The following is a 23,839-nucleotide window of genomic DNA, read 5'->3' as shown; positions in this document are numbered from 1 at the left end:
CTTGCACGTAAATCCTGGTATATGTGTGCAAGAGCTTTTCTAGGGCGATGACCTAGCATGGCTTCCTTTTAATCCAGGCTTAGAGCATTCCTGTTTTTCCCCTCTCTCCTCGTTCAAAACTAGCTCTCAGGAAAGACCACAAATTCCCTCATGCTAAGGTAGGAAAATGGCTGAGAACTTCTATGTAGCCTCTCCCATATCATTGTGAACTGACATCAAATGAAGTAATTTCTAACTGTAGAATTTTAGGTATCTGGAAGCTGAGGGAGAAACCCATCAGGGTTGGCCCTGGGTAGAAAGGGTCACATAAGCTGTAAGGCCATGAATCAAGAAAACGAAACCCCAGAAAACCGAAACCACAACAAAACAAACAAGAAAAAAAAAATAGCTGAGGTATTACATTTAGGTTTTTTTTTTTTAAATCTTATTTCATGCTTTCAAGAATCTTTTGTGGAAAACAAGGAAAACTATAAAGGCTGTTCTGTGTGAAAGGTCAGAAACCAGGCACAGGAGGTGACGCCTTCTCCAAGGGTCAGTTGGCAGTTAATGGCTAAACTACCTGGAGTGGTAAAAAGGAAATCCTTAAGACCAGACACCCACGCTTGAGGCTGAATTCCATCAACTAGAGAGTCATCTTTTCCAAGCTGGTTTCCTCTGTGAAATTGACATGACGAGAGTACTTATTTCAGGAGATGGTTGTGAAGATAAAGTAAGGAAATGACTGAGCTGCGTTTCACACAGTGCTTGCCCCTGGTAAGTGCTCAAACAGTGTTCGACATGGTTCTGCTGCTTTTTATTATTTGAAGCTCAGGGTGGGCACTCTCTGTGAGGACAGGTAAACAGATGATCTGAGCAGGGTTCACTGACGCCATCCGGGATCCTGGCAGCCTTAAAGCATAAACGCAAGAGAAGAGGGAAAGAAAGCAGCACTGAAGCCAGAGAGAGACATGACGGGAGCGCATCCGCTGTGCAGGAGGAAAGGGCCCAGTTTCCAGAGGTGAGCCGCTGAGGGCCAGCCAGGGGGGTGAGCGGAGTGGGGGCTGGGGTCAGCGCAGCCCAGGGAACGCTGCACTAGGTCCAGCCCCCGGAGAGGTTTGAGCGGGTCTCGCTGGGTCAGGACAGAGAGGTCAGATGGAGTCCAAACATGAATAGCAAGGTATGGGGGGGCGGGGAAAGTGGGTCAGACGAGAGCTGGCAGACAAAGATGTGCACACTCCCAGGGCAGCCAAAAGTCAACAGCTCCTATGCATGCTGATGGCTTCCATCTCAAGCACCAGCGTGTCACACAGCTTTTTTGCCTCGGGATTTCTCCTAGCTTGGAAGCTTGTTCAGTCGGCTTGCAGGCAGCTACAGAGGGAAAGTGTGGTGCATGTGGGTGTGGGGATGCCACCCAGGGGCAACTCTCAACCAATGGAGGATGAAGGTGGATGGATAAATGTCCCAACCTCCCATATTTCAGAGGGGCATTTCTAGGTGGGGTTTTGTTTTTTTTTAATATGGTATTTCAAAGGGTCTTGCCAGTTGTCCACAGTGATAACTAGCTCAATAATGCATCTTTCATTGGCTTTCCCCTCTTCCCTATGACACTCTCCCTTCTTCTTCATTGTCTTCTTGGGATAGCCTCACAAATAAATGATTGTCACCCACGTCCTTACCTCAGTTCTGCTTGAGGAGGAACCCAAACTAAGTTATATTATTATCATCTAACATAAACTTGGGAGCTGAGATTCCAACAAAACGAAACAAAACAAAACAAAAAACCCAACCCCTGCTCAAACCCTTGCTCAAACAGTGTTCAAAAAACATGGTCAAAATGGAAATGAGGAATTAAGAAAATTTCAAAAACGAACAGAGTCAAGATCATAGCCAAAGCTCAATGTGCTGACATAGACTAATCAAATGTGGACAGGCATAGAAATAGAAAAACAAACAAAACAAAAAACAACCCCTGTACAGGTACTAGAAGAAAATGTGAGCAATCTGGAAACACATCCTAGAGGACCTCTCACATAGGACTGACCGTCCATGAGGTTGTGCACTGCGGGGCTGTGGTTATGGGAGTTCAGGCTCCAGGGGCTCACTGGTGGGGGAAGGTTGAGAGAAGCAGTTAGCAAGAAATAATATGTACCAGTTATGTGGATAGCTTGTAAAGCAGTGTTGAATGGAAATAGTAAGAAATAGAATCAGGTCATGGCATGGCATCATTTCCAAAAATATTCCATATATATACTACATACTTTATAAGGAAACATACAAATACTGTCATACCTATCTAACACATCAGAGTGATTATCTATGGTGGGCAGGGGGAATGGGAGCAGGAAAAGGGAGTTTAAAAAAAAAGTGTCTTTCATGGACCAGTGATGAATGTGTGGAGTTCATACTGAGGAGCCAAGGAGTGTGATCAACTCAACTCTTCACCAGAGGTCCAAAATGAGGGGAAAAGAAGGAGGAGGAGGGGGAGGGGGAGGAAATATAGAAAGACACAATTCTAACCTTAGAATAGGGAAGGCCTCTTAAACCAGTAGTATGAAAGACACAAACTAGAACTATGAAATTATGACTTTGACTATATGTACAAGGAGGCATCTGTAAGGATTTCTTTTTTTTTAATTTTAAGATTTTATTTATTTATTTAATTGACAGAGACAGAGAGACAGCGATAGAGGGAACACAAGCAGGGGGAGTAGGAGAGGGAGAAGCAGGCTCCCCGCGGAGCAGAGAGCCCAATGCGGGGCTCGATCCCAGGACCCTGGGATCATGATCTGAGCCGAAGGCAGCCACTTAACAGACTGAGCCAGCCAGGCGCCCCTATAAGGATTTCAACAAAGCATTTTAGTAACACCTAAAAACTGGAAATGACCTAAAGTTTCATTGAGAGGAAAATGGTTAAGCATGTCCTATTCATACCATAGAATGCTATTCAGAGGTCCCAAAGAAAGAGGCTGACCTGCATGTAATGACAAAGGCCACAAAATGCAAGAAGGCCATTCTCAATGTCCTGCGGGTCTCAGTTGTCACACCCTGGTACTGGCCCTGCCCGGAGATAATGATAGGTGAAAACAGTAAGTCAGAGAATACAATTATTGCATTAATTTACAAAGTGCAACACAATACAATTTATACTATAAAACAGAGGGGGGAGGGATGGCACAAAAACATCTGTTTTTATCTGTACATTCTATCCATATGTAAATGCTTAAACTAAAGTCTGACATTTAAAAAACAAATATATGTGTTAAAAAAAGGGGCAGGGAGCATGAAAAGATTGCTACATGAGTAGTGTCCCTGTGGCAAGACCTTCCGGAATAGTTTTGAGCAATAAGGCCAGTTTTTCTAAGTGTCCCTGGGTTTGTAAACACTCAAGATCTCTCAGGGTTTCCCCAGAGAAACTACCTGGGCCAGAGTCTGCACTTTCCAGAGTTGTCCAGCAGGGGGCAGAAGCACCATGAGTCGGCTGCCCTGAGACCTGACTGGCGTTTAGGGCTGGGCCAGCCTTCTCCAGCAGCGGACATTTGGCCTGTTTCTCCACCATTAAAGGCTGGTTATTTTTAAGCTTTCCTGCAGAGTAGCAGATTCAAATATATACTCTTGGCTACCTATTTTAAAAATTCAGAACATGCATTTGAATTCAGGGTAAGACGTAATTCTTTTTCTTTTTTTTCTTTCTTTCTTTTTTTTTTTTTTTTTAAGATTTTATTTATTTGACAGAGAGAGAGAGAGCACAAGTAGGCAGAACAGCAGGGAGAGGGAGAGGAAGAAGCAAGCTCTCCACTGAGCAGGGAGCCTGACGTGGGGCTCGATCCCAGGACCCTGGGATCATGACCTGAGCCGAAGGCAGCCGCTTAACCGACTGAGCCACCCAGGCGCCCCTCTTTTTTTTTTTTTCTTTCAAAAATAGAAATCATCCAATTATTTTTTTTATTATGGAAGTAAAATATATTCATTACAATTATTTACTTATCTATCTATCTATTTACTTTTTAGTATAAACTGGAAGACTTGTAGTTTTATTATCTGGAGAAACACTTTAACATATCTCTTTCCCAGACTTAAACACATATAAACAGTTTACAAACAGGGCCATCATACCATTTTATAGTTGCTTCTTTTCAACTAGATCAACAAGATCTCACAGGGATCTCTTAAGCTCTCAATTTTAAATCAATTTTACATACATGTTATTAACCCAGTTATTTCCATTAAAAGGCATTCTGACAGTGGGTGAGATGGGCCAAGACCCCATGCCATTCTTTGGGCTTTGGATCCTGGTTATGTTGTCCTGACCACAAGAGCCTGGCATGTCACGGAGCAAATCAGCAGCAGAGGAAACCAAGTCCCTCCTTGGATCGACACTTCTAAATGGCATGGAGTTTTAACAGCCAAGAGCTTATGTGCTCTGTGGTCTTTTGTAGGTTTCCCCACACAGTGGCTTCTTGGATGGTGGATGCGATTTCCCTTTATTGGATAACAAAAGATAATCACAGATCAGCTTCAGAATCTCTCTTGGAAGAGTGACTGAGCTGTCTATCTGATTATTGTATGGGCTGGCTTACTAGAAGGTGAAGATTTTGGATGGCCAGCTTCTAGCTGCTTCTCCCTAGGGAAGGTGATTACCTCATTGTAGAAAGTTATAAATGGGGGCGCCTGGGTGGCTCAGTTGGTTGAGCGACTGCCTTCGGCTCGGGTCGTGATCTCAGGGTCCTGGGATCGAGCCCCACGTCGGGCTCCCTGCTCGGCGGGAGGCCTGCTTCTCCCTCTCCCACTCCCCTGCTTCTGTTCCCTCTCTCACTGTCTCTCTCTGTCAAATAAATAAAATCTTTAAAAAAAAAAAAAAGAAAGTTATAAATGTAGCCCTTGCTCACTATGTTGTTTGGGGAGGTTTGGTTCAAAAAAGGATAAAATAATGGCTTCATATGTAAAGATATATCAGATTTAAACTATCTTTCTCTCTGGTACTCTTCTTCCAGTTATGTTAAATCTAAATCCTAGAAAACTTAGCCAGATGAAAAACAGAGTTTGATTTTTTTTAATGAATTTATTTCTTGTTTTGGAAAGGATTCAAATAAATAGAAAGTTGAAGGATTGGCTGATGAATAGGAGAAAAAACATACCATTTTGAAATGACCAACAACCATACAAAAACCAATGTCCAAGGCAACTAAGACTAATTTTGTTATCAACTTTCAAAGACCAAGGAATGCAGGGCTTAGAGAAAATGTGGTATCATTTGCTCAGAGGCATAATAAAGGATTTTCAAACCCAAACATCTTTGCAGACAATGGCTCAGACAATGGCTGAATTGAAAAACCAAAACCATAGGAACAATAAGCCACAGATGCAGAAAGGGACCTGGGTGGTCCGGCTTGTGGTGAGGTGACAGCTTGCCAAGCATCAAGGTCCCCCGCTGATGAGTTCTGCAGTTGTATTCCTCCTTCCTTGAGATTGAGGTCACAGGAGATTATCTGTCCTGGTTTAAGCTTCAAACCACCTCCAAAAGGGTTAACGCCTGGAGTATCAGCCTGATTGGATCCTGAAAAGCATATTTTATTACATATGTGTTGGTTTTTGGCATGATGGAAGCCGAAGGTTGCTGAAGGTATAAATGTCTGTTTCACAGAACAACTAAATATGAACAACTTCTTTAAGGAAATGTCTCATCCCAGGGTAAAGACAACAGATGAGGCAGAGAAGAGTACCAAACATACTGCTATGAAATGCTTTTGACCTTGGGAAATGATAAACCAAAAATAAGAGAGGGGATCATAAATCTAAATGTAACAGCTAAAAACTATAAAACTCTTAGAAGAAAACAGGAGCAAATTCTCATGACCTTAGATTGGACAACAGTTTCTTAGATATCACATCAAAAGCACAAACAACAAAGGAAAAAAACAGATAAAGTGGACTTCCTCAAAATTAAGACTTTTGCTCTTCAGAGAAAACCATTAAGAAAGTGAAAAGACCACCCACAGAATGGAAGAAAATATTTGCAAATCCTGTGTCTGATGAAGGACTTATAGCCAGAATATATAAAAATTCTTACAACTCAACAACAAAAAGACAACTCAATTTTTAACTGAATAGACATACAAATAGTCAATAAGCACATGGATAGTCAACATCATCAGCTAGCAGGGAATTGCAAATCAAAACCACAGTGAGATACCACATCACACCCACTAGGATGGTTAAAATAAAAAAGACAGATAACCCCAAGTGTTGACAAGGATATGGAGAAATTGGATCCTCATACAGTGCTTGGTGGGACTCCAAAATGGTACAGCCTCTTTGAAAACATTCAGCTGTTCCTCAAAAAGTTAAACAAAAAGCTACTGTGCACTCTTAGGTGTATGTGTGTATATATATATATCTCCAAGATAATTGAAAATATATATTTACATAAAAACTTGTACATGACTGTTCATAGCAGCATTATTCAAATAGCCAAAAAGTGGAAACAACCAAAACGTCCACCAACTGATGAATAGATAAATAGAATGTAGTATGTCCAGAAGATGAAATAGTCATCCCTAAAAAGGGAATGAACTACTGATATACGTTACAACATAGATGAACCTTGAAACCATTATGCTAAGTGGAAGAAGCCGGACACAAAAGGCCACATATTGGATGATTGCATTTATATGACATATCTAGAACAGGCAAATCCATAGAGACAGAAAGTAGATTTGTGGTTGACAAGGCCTGGGGAAAGGGGGTTGATGAAGGACTGTTGGTGGGTATGAGGTTTGGGAGTAATGAAATGTTCTGGAATTAGATAGTGGTGATGGTTGCACAATTCTGTGCATATACTATGAATATACTAAAACCAATGAATTGGTGGGTGGATTTTATGGTGTGAATTATATCTCAATAAAGCCATTATGGTAAATAAATAAATAAATCAGGAGGGACATAAATGAGTGAAAAAATGAATGAATGAATGAAGGTCACAGACAGGCAGATCCCTTCTCCCTAATGAGCAGGAGCCTGGCGCTCTAGGTATTGACCTGGGTCAGGTGATCAGACCTGGCCCACACACCAGCTGCCAAGGAAGGAGTGAAGAACAATCAGGAGACGCCCACGGGCAGAAATGTAACCAGCGCCTCTTAACCCCTTCTCAGTGGGAAAATCCTTGTAGGTGGCAACCCATGGAAACTGAGGAAAACAGAACTGAGCAAGAGGGATTGGCATGAAAGTAGGAAGAGCCGCCGGGATAGTCCCTGAGTAAAAGAACACAGCCAATTTGATAACTGCCAGGAACCAGCTGTGAGTAGAGAAGGAGATGGTAAGGGCACCAAGCAGAAATTGTGTGTGACTTGTGGAAGTAGTCATCCATTGTCCCCAAAGTGATTTGTGACATTCATTTCATTCAGAAAGCTGGTGGTGCCCACCAAGTGCTAGCCATGGGCAATAAAAGGAAACTACGAGCCAGGAGCTTTGCAGCCTGGTAAGAAAGGCAGACAATAAGTTACTCTATAGTACAATGGGTGCAATGGTGAAAGTAGGTGCCAGAGCACAGAGAAGGGTCACCAGGTTCAGGCTAGATGGTCAAGGAGGGCTGCCTGGAGGAGGAAGTACTTGAGAAGAATCTATGCCTTTGAGGAGACGCTACCATTTCAGGAAACTGCAGCCTAGGGAAGCTGGCTAAATCTCTTCAGGTAACCCAAGAGAGAGCCAGTCAAGAGCCCATTCCCTGCTCACAAGCCAGCCATCTGTCCTCATGCTGAAACCTTCATCTTCCATGAGGAAGGACTTCAACCCAGAGAAGACTGTGATCCTGGATTCTAGCTCGGATCCTGGACTAGGCTCTGGACTGCTTTGTGATCTTATACACTTCAGATCTATTCTAGATCTAAACTGTAAAGTTTCCTCTCCTAAGAAATTAGAACTGTGGCTGTTCTTCATAGAGATGATCCAATTTATGCTGGTTGTTTCCTTTCATATAGGTGAATTGGGTGTATGTGAGGAAAAAGTCTGGAGTCACCAAATGGAGAGCCACTGAGGGGGAGAATTGGGGTGGTAGAGTCAGAGTCCTAGATTGACATCTGGGTACAGTCATCTAGCCCTAGGCATCCCTTCCAGGACCCAGTAGGTAGGTGTCTAGAGGCAGCTAGAGGAGACTTGTCCCTTTTCCCTAGTGCTTTCCAAATGCTACCTTTTCTCCCTCTGTGTGCCATGATAGAATGATAGAATAGGAATGAGCAGCATTGATTTAGCAGCGAAGGCATTGCCAGCCATGGAGCTCATGAAGGGCCAGAGACTGACGAGTAAAGAAATTTTTTGTCCTAATGATGCATCTAATGATTGTTGAGCTTCTGCTCTGGAAGAAAAGGCAGGAAATGAGTGTGCCAGAACTGAGTTACCCAGAGTTAGCATGACCCTTGGACTCGAGTTCTAGAAAACAGCAGGCCAGAAGGGCTTGGCCAGACAGGCTTGGCTAATCTTTGGGAAATTCGGTCGATTGGAGCCTGATGCTTCCTATCCACTTTCAGAAGGTAGTAACCAAACAGGTAACAATTTGACTTTCTGGGTCAACTAGGTCTCTGAATCCTGTTTTAATTGTGACATGTTCCCAAACGGCCCCTGTTATGAACTGGATTATGTTCCCCTCAAAAAGTTACATTGAAATCTTAACTCTAGTCCCTCAGAATCTGACCTCCTTTAGGAATAGGTCATTGCAGATGTGATTATTTAAGATGAGGTCATACTGGAGTAGGAAGAGCCCCTCATCCAATATGACTGGTGTCCTTCTAAGAAGACAGTCGTGTGTAGGCAGACACACGGGGAGAAGGCTACGTGAAGGCTGGAGGCCAAGATTTCTTGCAAGCCAAGAAATGCCAGGGATTGCCGACAAACCACCACAAGCAAGGCAAGGAAGGACTCTCCTACAGGTTTCAGAGGGAGCGTGGCTTTGCCCACACATGGGTTTTGGACTCCTTGCCTCCAGAACTCTGAGACAATAAATTCCTGTTGTTTCAAGCCGCCGAAGTTGTGGTACTTCCAGCAGCCCAAGGAGACGAATCATACAGACTCCCAAGCCTGAGGTTTTTCAGTGTGCACAAAAAAGCTTGTAGTCTTCATCTGAAGGACAGCAATTTGGCATTTGTTCCCATAAAAATTATTTTTCACATCTCCTGGGACTCTGGTGCTGTTCTTGATTGCTGATGGAATCCAGGGCTGTCTCTCCTACCTCTTCCTCCTGTGACGTGGGCTCAGCTTCCTTGAGAAGCTGCTGGAAATGCCATTTTCAGATCCTCTGTGAGACTGACTGAATGAAAAAATCAGGCTTCTTTTTTCTAATTTTTAACACACATTGCACAACTTTCCTATGCACTGACAGTCTTTCTCATGCTCATTCATTCAGCAAACCCTACTGCACACCTGCAGTGAATCATGACGGACAGCCCTGGCCTCTGGCCTCTCTGGGCCTCCCGCCTAGGGGCAGCCTCACGCTGCTCCACCACTCCACCCACACCGATGCTGCCCCTACACCTGCCCAGGCCTCCTTCCTGAGTAATGCTGGCCTAATGATGACGTATTCCCAGTGGTAACAAACCTCAATCTTTGCAGGAAGAGATGAGTTTTTGGACCACCCAGAGTCCTTCAGAGCCATGTCTGGGGAATAAGATGTGTGATTAAGCTGAAGAAAAAAAAAAAAGATAAAATATAATTTTAAAAAGTTTAGGTCTTTGTTTTCCCTCTAAAAACCTAACAAAAAAATCCCAAAATATTTTAATAGCAGTATCAATTGGATACTTTTATAAATTATAAGATGATGGTGTGGCAGGGCACCTGGGTGACTCAGTCGGTTAAGGGTCTGACTTTGGCTCAGGTCATGATCACGGGGTCCTGGGATCAAGCCCTGCATCGGGCTCCCTGCCCAGGGGGGAGTCTGCTTGTCTCTCTTCCTCTGCCCCTCTCCCCACCCGTGTCGCTCTCTCTCTCTCAAATAAATAAATAAAATCTTAAAAGAAAAAAAAAGGTGATGATGTGGAAGAACAGTGTTATTCAGATTTTTTTAAATGTCTTATTCATATAAGGAGACCCTTTCAACTCAAGCCCAAGGTCTTTACTCAGTTGCCTTTCATCATCTTTCTTTCTTTGTTTTTCCTTTGCTCTAGAGAGGGGAGCCGCTGAGGGAGCAGGATCTTTATCTCTTCTTTCTCTCTTTTGATCTTACTCTTGAGTAAATAGATGGTGCCAGGCGCAGGTCTTTCAAAACGGCCAGTGCTTCCCAGAGTGAGACTCTTGATTGCCCAACTTGACCAGGGATCTCCTTCCAAGGTCGTGATATAATTGTGATGCAAGCCTCATCACAGCTGCCATAACACGTCACAAGACATGCACATGGCAGACACTCAGAATTGAAGCTATAAATCAAAACCGGAAGCAAGCTGGGCTTTCCATCGCGGACAGAAATGTCTCCAGATGCCTGGGAAAATGATTCTCCATCTTCTGCCCCAGTGAGCTGTCCCTTGTTTCTACGTCTAAAATATTCCTTTATGGTAGGACGCCCGGCTGGCTCAGTGGATGGAGCGTGCGACTCTTGATCTCAGGGTTGTGGGTTTGAGCCCCATATTGGGTGTAGAGATTACTTAAAAATAAAATCTTTAAAAAATAAAATAAAATATTCCCTTATGGTGTATTGAGATGGCAACAGTTAAAGTCCGTGTTTCAGGAGGCAGTCATATATCTAATAATCACATTTTGTGAGATGGCCTGAATATAACCGGGACCAACCTGCTATGCCCTGGAGACCTATCCCAGCATTCAAATCACCTGCTGCAAAGGCATTCCCTGAGCAAGCAAAGGACAGGCACATACCACTCTTCACCGACGGGACTTCCTAATCACCCTCTTTTTATTTATTTCATTGTTGTTTTCCGTTTGTTTGTTTTTAAGTACCCTCTACACCCAATGTGGGGCTCAAACTCACAACCCTGAGGATCGAGAGTCGCACGCTCTACCAACTGAGCCAGCCAGGTGGCCCTCACCCTCTTTTCAAAGTGTCTCTGCTTCTTTTCTGAGGTGCCGCTCGCCTTGCACTTGCCACATCCAGGTCTTATCTCATCCCACCCTGAAAGCAGGATCTTAGCCTTTTCTCTCCTCCCCACAATACCCCTCTGCTTGCAACCTGGTTTAGTAAAACAAGAATTGACCTCAAGTGTCTCTCAAGATTGCTTCTGGGGAGCCTCGATTCACTGTGTCTGCAGGATCGCGAAGTGCAAGGCAGGAGGCAGGAGACCAGAGAGGAAGCTGGAGTCAATCACGTGGCCCTCATAAACCAGACCATTTTTCTTAGTGGCTGTTCCTACCCTTGACCTTTTGAACCAGAATCCAAGCAAACCTCCCCTGCTTCCCTCCCTCCTCTCTCTGTCTCTCTCTCTCTGTTGAAAAAATTGGGTGGTCTGTCCTCACCAACTGCATTCTGCTGATGACAATGCCAAGGTGGTGTAGTTTTTAACATATTCTTCTGTCTCCCATATTTCCTGGTAGTTAGATTTTTAAGACTTTATCAGATTTAGGTCTGATTTTTTTTTTTTTTTTGGCTAGACTACTTCTAGGGTTGCCAGGTATGGTAAATAAAAATATCAGATGCCCAGTTAAATTTGAATTTCAGATAAATAATAAATAGTTTTTATTATGTCTTATGGAATATTTGAGATATACTTATACCAAACATTATTTGCTATTTATTTGGAATTTAATCCTAACTACTTCATAAGAGATATTGAGTCCATCCATCAGGAGGCACATAATATCTCACTCTCTTGGTTTGTGATGTTAGCAGCTGTTGGTGATCATGACCTAGATTGGTTATTTCCCTAGAGGTTGTAAAATTGTGATGTTCTAATTCTCTTTTTTTTTCCCCTTCATTTCTTAACTGGAATATATCTATAAAGGGGAACGTTCCCTCATCAACTATTTGGTTTACCTGGTCATTTTCATATAGGAAAGGTGGGATACATGCTTAATTCTTTACTTTTATTTGCTACTTCTCAGAATAGAACATCCTCCAAGAGGAGAAATGGGAGCAGTGGCTGGAGAGAGATGGAGGTGCAAGGAAAGGTATATTCAAGATGGGAGATGCTGTGTAGTAACAAAGATGGTCTTGTGTAGAAGGAGATTCTCATGACACTGTACCGAGAAGCCAGGGCTGTAGGAGACTGTTGGAGTAATCCAGGCAAGAAAAGATGTTCCAAAAATGCATCCTCCTAAGGTGACCAATGAGTTGTGTTCTTTCTTTCAAAATCATCATTCAGGTGCCTACGTGGCTCAGTCAGTAGAGCATGAGACTCTTGATCTTGGGGTCGTGAGTTTAAGCCCCATGTTTGGTGTAGAGATTACTTAAAAATAAAAAATAAATTTAAAAAAAGAACCAGGGAAAGCAGACTATTAGTTCAAGAAGCTTTGTGGTAAAGGAGAGAAATGGAAGCTGGAGAGAGATGTAAGGGGAAGGAAAGGGTATATTCAAGATGGGAGATGTTGTATAGTAACAGAGATGACCTCACATCATGGAATATTCTAATGACGCAGGACTGAGAAGCCAGGACAGTAGGAGACTGTTGGCATAATCCAGGCCAGAAATAAGGGCCCGAACCAGGACGGGGAAACGGCACTGACCGGACGTATAAAGTGGGTTGACTAGAGATCTCCCGACTCCAGACCAGGAGGCAAATGTCAGGGTGTGTAATTTCTCAGGATCCAAACCTGCCTGCTAAACAGCCTTGCCCCTCCTCACCCCAAATAAACACACAGACCGAAACATCACACCCTTTCTAAAAGCAGAGAAAGCAGGATGCACACTGGGATCCTGGACAAATGCCCGACCACCCCTAGGACGGCCTGATCCGGGTTCAAAGCCAAGAAAGCACGCAGGGTCTCCTCGTGTCCCCCACTGGATTTAAGTGAGTTTTTAAAGCGCCCTTCGCTGGCTACCCCGGGATTAGCCATGTGTTTCAGCAAGTGATTTAAAATCATTACTCGTCTCTTTTGGTTGAACCTCAAACATTTGAAATGTACACAGCTTGGCAGGCTGGCCAGGGCAGCTGAGCTTCAAGAGGACGTGTCCCAGCCATCTGTTGCCCCACTTCATACCAGCCTTCTGCCCTTCCCACTGCCCAGGAGCGCAGGGCTTGACAGGCAAATGCAGCACAAGGCCAACTGCAGCCCTGGCTTCCAACAGTTGCCACACAGTGGTTTGGGCGTGGTGGGGGAGGGGAAGAGAGTGTGTTTTGCTTTGCCTTGAGGTTACAGAGTTTTAGAGATCCAGTGTTCTAGGGACAGACAAAGGACATATCTGTGATTTTTCCCTCCACCAGAGCAGTTCAAACTGTACTCAGCTACTCAGAGGTAATCCAAGGATGCAATGTGAAGATTAGAAGTTTATTTGAAACAATAGTTCAGTATTTTAAAAACTGCTATTAAAAAGCGTTTAGTGTGTAGCAATGTGAATGCATGAAATATACACGTCTAGCGGATCAAGACCTCTGTGGTTTAAGTCGCACTGCCGGGTAAACTAAGTTTTTTGAGGCGAGGGCAGTCGATTTTATGATCCTTTTTTATTAATAGACTTTATTTTTATAATTATTATTTTTTAAGTAGGCTCCCTGAACAATGTAGGGCTTGAACTCAACGACCCTGAGATCAAGAGTTGCATGCTCTACTGACTGAGCTAGCCAGGCACCCCAATATAGATTTTATTTTTTAAGAAAAATTTTATTTATTTATTTATTTTTTAAAAGATTTTATTTATTTATTTGTGAAAGAGAGAGAGCGCATGCACAAACAGGGGGAGCAGCAGGCAAGGAGCCCATCACGGGACTTGATCCCAGAATCCTGGGATCATGATCTGAACCGAAGGCAGACACTTAACTGACTGAGCCATCCAGGCATCCCAGGAAAATTTTAGAATTAGAAAGAAATTGGGCGCCTGGGTGGCTCAGTTGGTTAAGCGACTGCCTTCGGCTCAGGTCATGATCCTGGAGTCCCTGGATCGAGTCCCGCATCGGGCTCCCTGCTCAGCAGGGAGTCTGCTTCTCCCTCTGACCTTCCCGACCCTCCCCCCTCTCATGCTCTCTCTCTGTCTCTCTCTCTCAAATAAATAAATAAAATCTTTAAAAAAAAAAAAAAAGAATTAGAAAGAAATTGAGCAGGTTGTACAGAATGCCCGTATCACCCTCCCCCTTCTCAGCACTCATTTTCTCCCATTATTAACATCTTACATTTGTGTGGTACATTAGTCACAATTGGTGAATTAATGTTGAGACATCATTATTAACTAAGGTCCATAGTTTATTCAAATTTCCTTAGTTTTTACCTAATGTCCTTTTTGTGTTCCAGTATCCCAAGTAGACTATCACATTATTTTTTTTTTTTAAGATTTTATTTATTTATTTGAGAGAGAGAATGAGAGACAGAGAGCATGAGAGGGAAGAGGGTCAGAGGGAGAAGCAGACTCCCTGCCGAGCAGGGAGCCCGATGCGGGACTTGATCCCAGGACTCCAGGATCATGACCTGAGCCGAAGGCAGTCGCTTAACCAACTGAGCCACCCAGGCGCCCCGACTATCACATTATATTAAAGAGCCATGTCTTCTTGGGTTCCTCTTGGTTGTGACAGTTTCTCAGACTTTTCTTGTTGATGATCTTGTGAGTACTGGTTGAGTTTTGTGGGATTTTTGTAGGATACACAATTTTCTGTTGGGATCTGTCGTATGCTTTTCTCACAAGTAGACTGGGGTTGTAGGTTTGGGGGAGGAAGATAACAGAAATAAAGTGCCATTTTCATCACATCACACGTAGTGTACAAAGATACATACCACTGACATGGTTTATGATTATTGATGTAGATCATGACCATCCGGCTGAAGTAGTGTTTATCAGATTTCCCCACTGTCAAGTTTTCTTTTTTAAAAAACATATAGGGGCGTCTGGGTGGCTCAGATGGTTAAGTGTCTGCCTTCAGCTCGGGTCATGATCCCAGGGTCCTGGAATCGAGCCCCACTTCGGGCTCCTGGCTCAGCGGGGAGCCTGCTTCTCCCTCTCCCTCTGCCTCTCCCCCTGCTCATGCTCTCTCTCTCTGTGTCTCAAATGAATAAATAAATAAATAAAAATCTTAAAAAAAAATAAAAAAATAAAAACCATATAAGTATGGACTCACAGATACTTACTTTACGCTTTGGGCTATACTCCAATGCGACTTTATTTTGTTCCTCAAATTGTCCTAGCTTTGGCCCCTGGGAGGTCTGTCGGTTGATTCCTCATCACTGTAGTATTTTTCTGTAAACTCAGTTTTGTGCGGACTCTGGCACAAGCTCCTGCTGGCATCTCTGAGCCCAGACTGGCACGGATTGTGGGTGTGCCTTGTGAGGTTCCGCGCCACACCAGCCTGGGCATGTCTGCTTACAAAGAAGAGCAGAGTGCTTCCTGCACGGGGTGCCCTGGGCTCCGTAAACCACCAGGCTTATCCCAGCGAAGACGAAGCGATAAAACCGTCTTGTTTGTTCAGTACTTGTAAGTTTTACTTGTTTATTGCCTGACTTCTATGATTATGATGTGAATAAAGAGCAGTTGTTGGATATTTTGATAGTTACTCATTCAACTTTGAAATGAAAATTTATACTACTCTTTCTAGCTTCTAGATTGGTTTAATTGAAGACTATTGTAATCTCAAAGACAAACTGAAAAAAAAAAGTTGTTAGCAGGAGTTAAGAGCACAGATCCTCATGAAGGACTGTCTTGATTTAAACCCTTGAGTTTGGGCAAATCATTCCATTCCTCTGTACCCCAGTTTCCCACTATAACAGGAGAATGTTAAATGATAGATCTACCTCAAAGGTTTGTTAAGTGAGTTAATATACGTAAAGTGTGTGGGATAGGGCCTGCCATGTAGTGCGTGCTATGTAATGGTATCTATCATTATTACTGATAACCATCTGCTATGGTCTGAATGTTTGTGTTCCCCCTGAATTCTTACGTTGAAATCCTAATCCCCAAGGTGATAGTATTAGGAGGTAGGGGCCTTTGGGAGTTGATTAGGTCATGAGGACAGAGCCCTGATGATGGGGATTAACACCCTCATGAGAGAGGCCCCACAGATCTCTCTAGCCCTTTCTATCGTGTGAGGATCTGACAGGAAGTCTGCTACTCAGAAGAAAGCCCTCACCCGACCATGCCTGGCACCGTGACCTTGGACTTGCCACCTCCAGAACTGTGAGAAACAAATTTCTGTTGTTTTGTAAGCCTCCCACTCTTCAGTATTTTGTTATAGCAGCCCAAATGAACTGAGATACCACCGATTTATATGATCAGAATTTTCTCAGAGCTGGGTGACCAAAGCAAACTAGAAAAAGAACTTGGATGCCCAGACTGACTTAAGACTGAATCAGCCAGGGCTTTGATTTAAAAGCACAACAGGAACTGGCTCTGGATGAGTAAAGCTGAAGAGGCATTTATGGAAAGGATGTTGGGTAGCCCATGGAATCTCCGGGAAGGCCGGAGAACCAGGCCCAGGGCATGAATGAGAACGAAGTGTGCTCCGAAGCAGCCACAGCCCAAACTGTGGCACAAGAGCTCTCCAGAGCCCTGCCCTGGCCTCAGAACCCTGGGAAGCTTGTGCCACAATGAGGGCTGGGCCTGCACGGTGACCGGGCTGCGGCTGCCACCCTGGAATCTGGACACGGCCGCCACAGCGGCTGCCACCCGCGAGGGAGAAGGTTCTCTAAGGGGTTCTCTCTGCGCTCTCGCAGTCAGAATCCGGGTGGTGCTCCTGATTGGCCAAGTCCAGGTCACATGTCTGAGTCCTGCCAATGAAGGAGGCTGGGAAGCAGCCTGTCTTAGATTTCGTCTCTACAGTGAGAGGTGAGCCGGGGATTCGAACTTCTACTGAGACTCATAAGGTGGAGTCTCCCGGGGCGCCTGGGTGGCTCAGTCGTTGAGCCTCTGCTTTCGGCTGGGGTCATGGTCCCAGAGTCCTGGGATCGAGCCCCGCATCGGGCTCCCTGCTCGGCGGGAGGCCTGCTTCTCCCTCTCCCACTCCCCCTGCTTGTGTTCCCTCTCTCGCTGTCTCTCTCTCTGTCGGATGAATGGATGGAGTCTTAAAAAAAAAAAAAAAAAAGTGGCGTCTTCCACACACCTGGGAAGGGATTCTGAAGCTGGACAGGCAAAAAGTGACAAATGTCACCTATCACTTCTGCTTTCAGATTTTGTTCCATCATATTATCATCATTGGTGAACTTTATAATAAGTAAAAGTTTGAAAAACACTGGCCCAGTGCTCTGGTGTCCCTTGTATTTTTCAAGCTGGAGGTGTAAGAGACTAATTTCTGTGAGTTCTAAGGAAGATAAAAGCTCTACTGGTTGGATTTGGGTAGGAGCTTTTCACAGAGGCTGTGATTCTAAGCCTCAAAGGATGTTGTACCCTGGGGTGCCTGGGTGGCTCAGTCGTTAAGCCTCTGCCTTCGGCTCAGGTCATGATCCTGGGGTCCTGGGATCGAGCCCTGCGTCGGGGTCCCTGTTCATCAGGAAGCCTGCTTCTCCCTCTCCCACTCCCCCTGCTTGTGTTCCCTCTCTCACTGTGTCTCTCTCTGTCAAATAAATAAATAAAATCTTAAAAAAAAAAAAAAAGGATTTTGTACCCTAATTTTTATGAATGACAGTAGATGCTTCTGTGAATAACAAAATGCAGTTTCCTTTAAAGGATTCAAAAGTGACTTTTTTTTTTTTTATCATTTTGCATTGTTTTTTGGATCAACAGGTACTAGATTACCATTGCCATCCTGTTGGGTCTTTGAAATCTGCTTTGAAAAAGAAGACTTCGTATTTTAAGGTTGGAGGAACCCTTAGCACTGTCTCAACCTTCCTTTTTTTTTTTAAGATTTTATTTAATTAATTAATTTATTTTTAGAGAGAGAGAAAGAGAGAGAACATGAGTGTGAGGAGGTGGGGAGGGGTGGAGGGAGAAGGAGAGAGGGAATCTCAAGCAGGCTTTACTCCCAGCGCAGAGCCTGGCGCGGGGCTGGATCTCCTGACCCTGTGATCATGACCCGAGTGGAAATCAAGAGTCCAATGCTTTAACCTACTGAGCCACCCAGGCGCCCCTTAAAGATTTTATTTCTAGGTAATCTTTACACCCAATGTGGGGTGGAACCTACAACCCTGAGATCGAGAGTTGCACACTCCACTGACTGAGCCAGCCAGGCACCCCCCAACCTTCCTTTTCTAAATGGAGGCCCAAGAGGTGAAGTGACTTATGCAAGGCCAGTCTCAATTCTGCCTTCTCTCAGTGTGGCTCACCTCCTGCCCTAACCTTGGAATTGCTCCAGATCCTGGGAACCAGATTCCCTGGTCCTGCATTCACGTCCTGGCTCCTAGCAGTGAGGCTAGGTCAGATCCCAACATCTGCCCTGTGTACCTTGCAATGGGACTGCCCATCTCTTTGTCTGACCAGCCAGATCTGGACCTGGCCACCCCTGAGGAAGCTCCCTGGAAGCAAGGCTCATGCCCTACCCTTCCTGGCATCCTCAACACCCAACAGGGCATGACCCAGCAAATCCTTGTTGAAGGGATGACTGACCTGCTCTGTTTGGGTGCTGCCCACAACTAGTCATGACAAACTAGAACCAATGGAGGTAGAGGTGCCAAGAGGACAAATTGCATGAGATCTTTTCCTTCTATACCACCTGGGGGTATTTCTGCTTTCTGCTTTGTACTGACACCAGGTGTTTCCATCTGAAATCACAATACCATAGACAAGATTTGGGCTCTGGCCTATCCAGAGCAGGGAAAACTGTCTTGGGAATCCAAAGAGAGCTTCAGGATCAGGTAAAGTCATCTGAGATAAACCAGGGAGCAAGACATTCATTCATTCATTCATTCATTCATTATGAATTGAGTACTATATGTGTCAGGTTCTATGCTGGGCACCCAGAGATTCAATCATGAATGAGACACATTCTGTGCCCTCAAGATGCTTAGAGTGAGAAAGACAAAGCAGGGGACTTGTATTTATAATAGATTATGATGCATGTTGAAATAATAGAGGCTAATATTTATTGAGGGTTTACTATGTGCCAGACTCTGCACTAGGCCATTACCCATACCTTGTTTCAGGTACTCCTCACTGGAATCCTATTAGTAGGTATTATTGTTATTTCCATCTTACCGATGAGGAAATGGAGGCACAGAGAGGTTAAGCGACTTGCCCAAGGTCACATAGGTGGGGTGAGTGGCATACCTAGAACTTAAATCCAAGTAGTTTGACTCCAGGGCCTATGTTTTCAGCTCCTCCACTATAGTTCTGCCTCATCATGATAGAAGAAAGCACAGGATACTGTCAGAACACATAAAGATGCACCTAACACTGAGAGGGCATGGAAAGCTTCTTTGAGGAGGTGACATGTAAGCAGAGTCCAGAAGAATCAGTCAGAACGGTTGGGAGAATGGGAGTGGGAGTGCATTTCAGACTGAAGGAACAGCACATGCAAAGCCTGGAGGCAAGTGGCCATGGTGCATTAATTACCGTTTGGTTAGCACTGGCTGTATGTCAAGGATATCTAGAGGCACTCAGAGACTATAACTAGTGTCAACATGACTGTCTCGTAGTAAGTGGAGAGAAGACTCGGGGAGAAGAGGCTGAAGGGTTCAGGAGACACCAGCTTACAGAGGTCTTTAAAAGCCAGGCTAAGGGGTCATGACTTTATCAAAAGGACAGTGGAGACATACTAAAGGATAAGCAGGAGAGTTTCATAATCAGGTTGCACTTCAGAAAGCTCAGGTTTTTTGTTTTTGTTTTTTTAAGATTTTATTTATTTATTTGACAGAGAGCTAGAGAGAGAGCACAAGCAGGGGGAGTAGCAGAGGGAGAGGGAGAAGCAGGCTCCCGGCCGAGCAGGGAGCCTGATACGGGGCTCGATCCAGGACCCTGGGATCATGACCCGAGCCAAAGGCAGCTGCTTACCCGACTGAGCCACCCAGGTGCCCCCAAAAAGCTCAGTTTTAACTGTACTTTGGAGAAGGAATGGAGTCAAGAGAGACTGGAGGCCATTTTGGTTGTCCAGGCAGGAGATGATGGTGGCCTGAAATGGGCCGTGAGAGAAGTAGCCTAGGTTGGATTACTTTGTTGGAGGGGAGGTCACCATCAAACCAGAAGACTGGCGGGGACCTAGACACCTGGCTGAGCCTCAAAGGGTAAATGGTTAACTTTGGTCCAATGTTAGGCCACTGCTCAACATCTCAACAGGGAAGTGGTTGCTAGAAAATAAGTCCAGGGCCACTTGGCTGGCCCAGTCATGCAACTCTTGATCTCGGGGTTGTGAGTTCAAGCCCCACATTGGGTGTAAAAATTACTTAAAAATGATAAAGAATAATCTCCTAAAAAAAAAAGAAAGAAAATCCAGCAGAAGGTGGTGGGGACTCAGCAACAGGAATAAGAGGCCAATGAAAGAATTTCAGCCCCTGGAGAACTGGATGAGGAAAGAGAATTTTCCACTGGACCAGTGGAAACGGGAGATAATGGGAAACCAGAACCAGGAACCAGGGTCCCCATCACTGTCCCAGGGTGGCAGCAAGACCCAGGATGCTCATCTGTGAGACAGGGATGCAGAGTTCCCGTGTCCACCTCACTCCATCTAGAGCTGGGTGGATCCCATTTAGTCAGGTCTGGCTTCAAGGTTGGTGGGGCAGGGAAATGCGGTGAAGGGGAAAGGGCAGTGCTCTGCCATCAGAGAGATGAGGGTTTGAACCTGGTCTGGAACCACTTACTAGTTGTATGACTCCAAGCAGGCTACCTGATCTCCTTGAGCCTCAGCTCACTCCTCTGTAACTTGAGGATAAGATATCTACTCCACAGGGCTCCTGAAGGAGAATGACAGTACCTACTAAACGGGGTTATGGTAGGAATGGGGGAGTTAACACATGAAAGGACAGAGCTCAGTCAGCTGTCAACCATCCCCTTTATCAGAAGTCTATGCGCTGGGCCCCGCGCTAAAGGTTTTAGGTGCTATGTTCCCTCCCTCTTAACAAATCAAGGGAGATATTCCCATTTCCTAGGTCAGGAAATGGGCTCAGAAAGATTAAGAGACTTGTCCGAGATCACATTGTTAGCAAGCCCACCAGTGTTTTCCCAAACTTTAGTCCACATCTTCTGCACAACTTTTTCTCTAGCAACTCCCCACCTATATTATTTTTTGCTTAATAGTTTATTTAAATCAGTCTCCCTTTCACTTTTTAATTAATTTTAATTTAAAAACAGCTCTGAGATATTAATTCATATGCCATCTAATTCACCCATATCAAGAGTACAATTCAATGTATTTAGTCTATTCACAGAGTTGCGCAACCATTACCACAATCAATTTTAGAACATTTTCATAATTAATTTACTTTTAAAGGAAACTATCATTCCCATAAACTGGAAACTTATTTACTGTAAGTGGAAGGCAAAACAAACATAAGTAAAGCAACAACCTGAGCGAGGCCATGTTACTGAATGTTCTCTAGCCAGGGCTGCCTGTGGAGTGTCTAAGCTTCAGACTTCTTTTTTTTTTTTTTTTTTAAAGATTTTATTTATTTATTTGAGAGAGAGAGAATGAGAGACAGAGAGCATGAGAAGGAGGAGGTTCAGAGGGAGAAGCAGACTCCCTGCCGAGCAGGGAGCCCGATGCGGGACTCGATCCCGGGACCCCAGGATCATGACCTGAGCTGAAGGCAGTCGCTTAACCAACTGAGCCACCCAGGCGCCCTAAGCTTCAGACTTCTTTCTCTTTGCCAAAAAGGGAGATTAACAGGTATTACAGAGCTGCTAAAGACACACTAACTCTCAATCGAGACACTCTCTTTGGCATAATCAGGAAAATAAAAAGAGAATTGAAAGGAGATTTACTTTCTCACTGTGTAATTTCATGCCACATCCCTGAGCCACTGAAAATCATCTTTTGCGAAAATCATCTTCCCACGCTTGCCTCCTCCAGGTAAGTTGAGTGACTTGTCCAATGTCACACAGCAAGGTGGTAGCGGACTGGATCTAGAATTCAGGCTTCTTTACCTTTTTCTTTTTTTCTTTTTTTTGAAGATTTATTTATTTATTTCAGAGAGAGAGGTGTGTGTGCGCGCACTCACACATGTGCACACGCAAGCAGGGGGAGAGGCAGAGGGAGAGGGGAAGCTGACTCCCTGCTGAGCGCAGAGCCCCACACAGGGCAGGGGATCAATCTCCTGACCCGAAGATCACGACCTGAGCCAAACCAAGAGTCAGATGCTTAACTGACTGAGCCGCCCAAGCACCCCCGGGGCTCTTAACTTGTAATGTTATCTTCTTTCAATTAACACCACAGTCCTCTCTGCAATCATTATTTTAAATTAAGTCAAGTGCCTAATTCGTGTGCTAGACAGATGTGTTACAAATTCATAAAGCACATATTTTATAGCTAAGAAGGAACCTCAGAGATAATATGAGCCAACTCGTTCCGTATAGGAGAGAGCCAATGAATTTGTCCTTCTAAGCATGTTTAGAATTGCCTGCCAGTCAGTTGAACATATAACCAAAAATGTAGCTCTATAAATAGTCCAGAATTGCAATTATTCTCCTCTAGTTTCAGGCTTAAACCAAACTTCCTGATATCTCAGTCCTGCCCTAGCTTCAGTCTTGCTCTTTAATTTGATCCTTTGGTCTGTCCTGAGCTCTGTATGAGCAGTTTCCCCTTGGCCCAAACTACCAAGATGGCTTTAAGGATCACAGGCGTGAGGGGAATTAGTTGGTGGGTTGAGGGGGTATGCCATATGAGAAAGAAATGAGAGGTTGTCAAGAACTCTGAAGGCTCTGAAATTTAACCCTCCTTGTAAGCTAACAAGTTAGCCTGCCACAGTTTCATGGAAGCTGGCAGAACACACAAGACTTCTGGGTCAGAAACAAAGGACTGCTTTACTCACAGCAATAGCAGCAGCAAGAGCATTGGCATTTTCTTGGGCTGGGTTCCTGATTCCCAATTCCCAAAGGCGATGCAAAGAGGACCATGAACATTTGTACACACGGTGAGGTCCATTGCAAGAGAGGAACGCAAAAGCTCAGGGAACCAGATCTTAAATAATAGACAGTAAGCATGCCTATACTTTGCTCCGAGAAAGATACTATCTTAAAAAAGATAGTCTGAAACAAAGGGCATTCCATGATTCTGCTCATAAGGCATGCAGAAATGTGATAGACCCATCGAGAATTGTCTCCCAACAAGTGTTAAATACAAATATGGAAAGTGAGCTCACAGTCCTCCAGCCATATCAGAAGACAAAGGATGAGGAAGACGGGGATGTGGAAGTGTAGGTTAATCAATCCTGTCCTTTCTGTATCGATTCTTACTGGTGGTCAGTTATGGCAAGAGCACGTGGAGGCTCGTTTGTGGAGTTTGTCATGTGTCTCCTGTTTTGATGTATGCAGCCCTCAATCCACTGCCTTGACAGGGTTTAGACGAATCGGATCATTTCTTTGCATAGCTGTTAGAAATCTCTAGAAGCTCCAAAACTCCACAGAAGAAAGAATGCAGCCTTCCAAATATTATCAGCTTCCTGGAGATAGCGTGTGCTGGGAGAACCCAGAGTGGCCACACTGCAGGCGGGTGAGGGGGTGAGGGTTTTGGACCCATCCTTTGTACCGTATCCATCAATACCTATAATAAATGTGGTAGGGGCACTCGCCACTGTGACACAGTGCACAAGAGCCCTGACCTGGTCTAGCCTCTCATTTGAAATCACAGCTAGATGGGCCACGACGTCAGGCGTCATTTATTACCTGTGCTCCGTATTTGAGGCCGCTGTTTTGTATCTATAACTAAGACCCAGAATC

General features: G+C 44.4%; 1 protein-coding gene across 1 annotated transcript in view; it reads left to right on the top strand.

Moving 5' to 3' along the window:
- Positions 1–741: 741 nt before the first annotated feature.
- MIDEAS (mitotic deacetylase associated SANT domain protein) overlaps positions 742–23,839 on the top strand; it is a 98,241-nt gene continuing 75,143 nt past the window's right edge. The window contains exon 1 of the mRNA XM_064571314.1: positions 742–997. The gene's annotated coding sequence lies outside the window, so the exon portion shown is untranslated. The remainder of the gene's footprint in view (positions 998–23,839) is intronic.

This window comes from Mirounga angustirostris, unplaced genomic scaffold, assembly GCF_029215605.1.
Source record: "Mirounga angustirostris isolate CCGP_5_RB_7025 unplaced genomic scaffold, mMirAng1.0.hap1 SCAF_9, whole genome shotgun sequence".
NCBI lineage: Eukaryota > Metazoa > Chordata > Mammalia > Carnivora > Phocidae > Mirounga > Mirounga angustirostris.
Note: the sequence above shows the minus strand (reverse complement) of the source record. Positions and strands in the feature narration are given on the sequence as shown.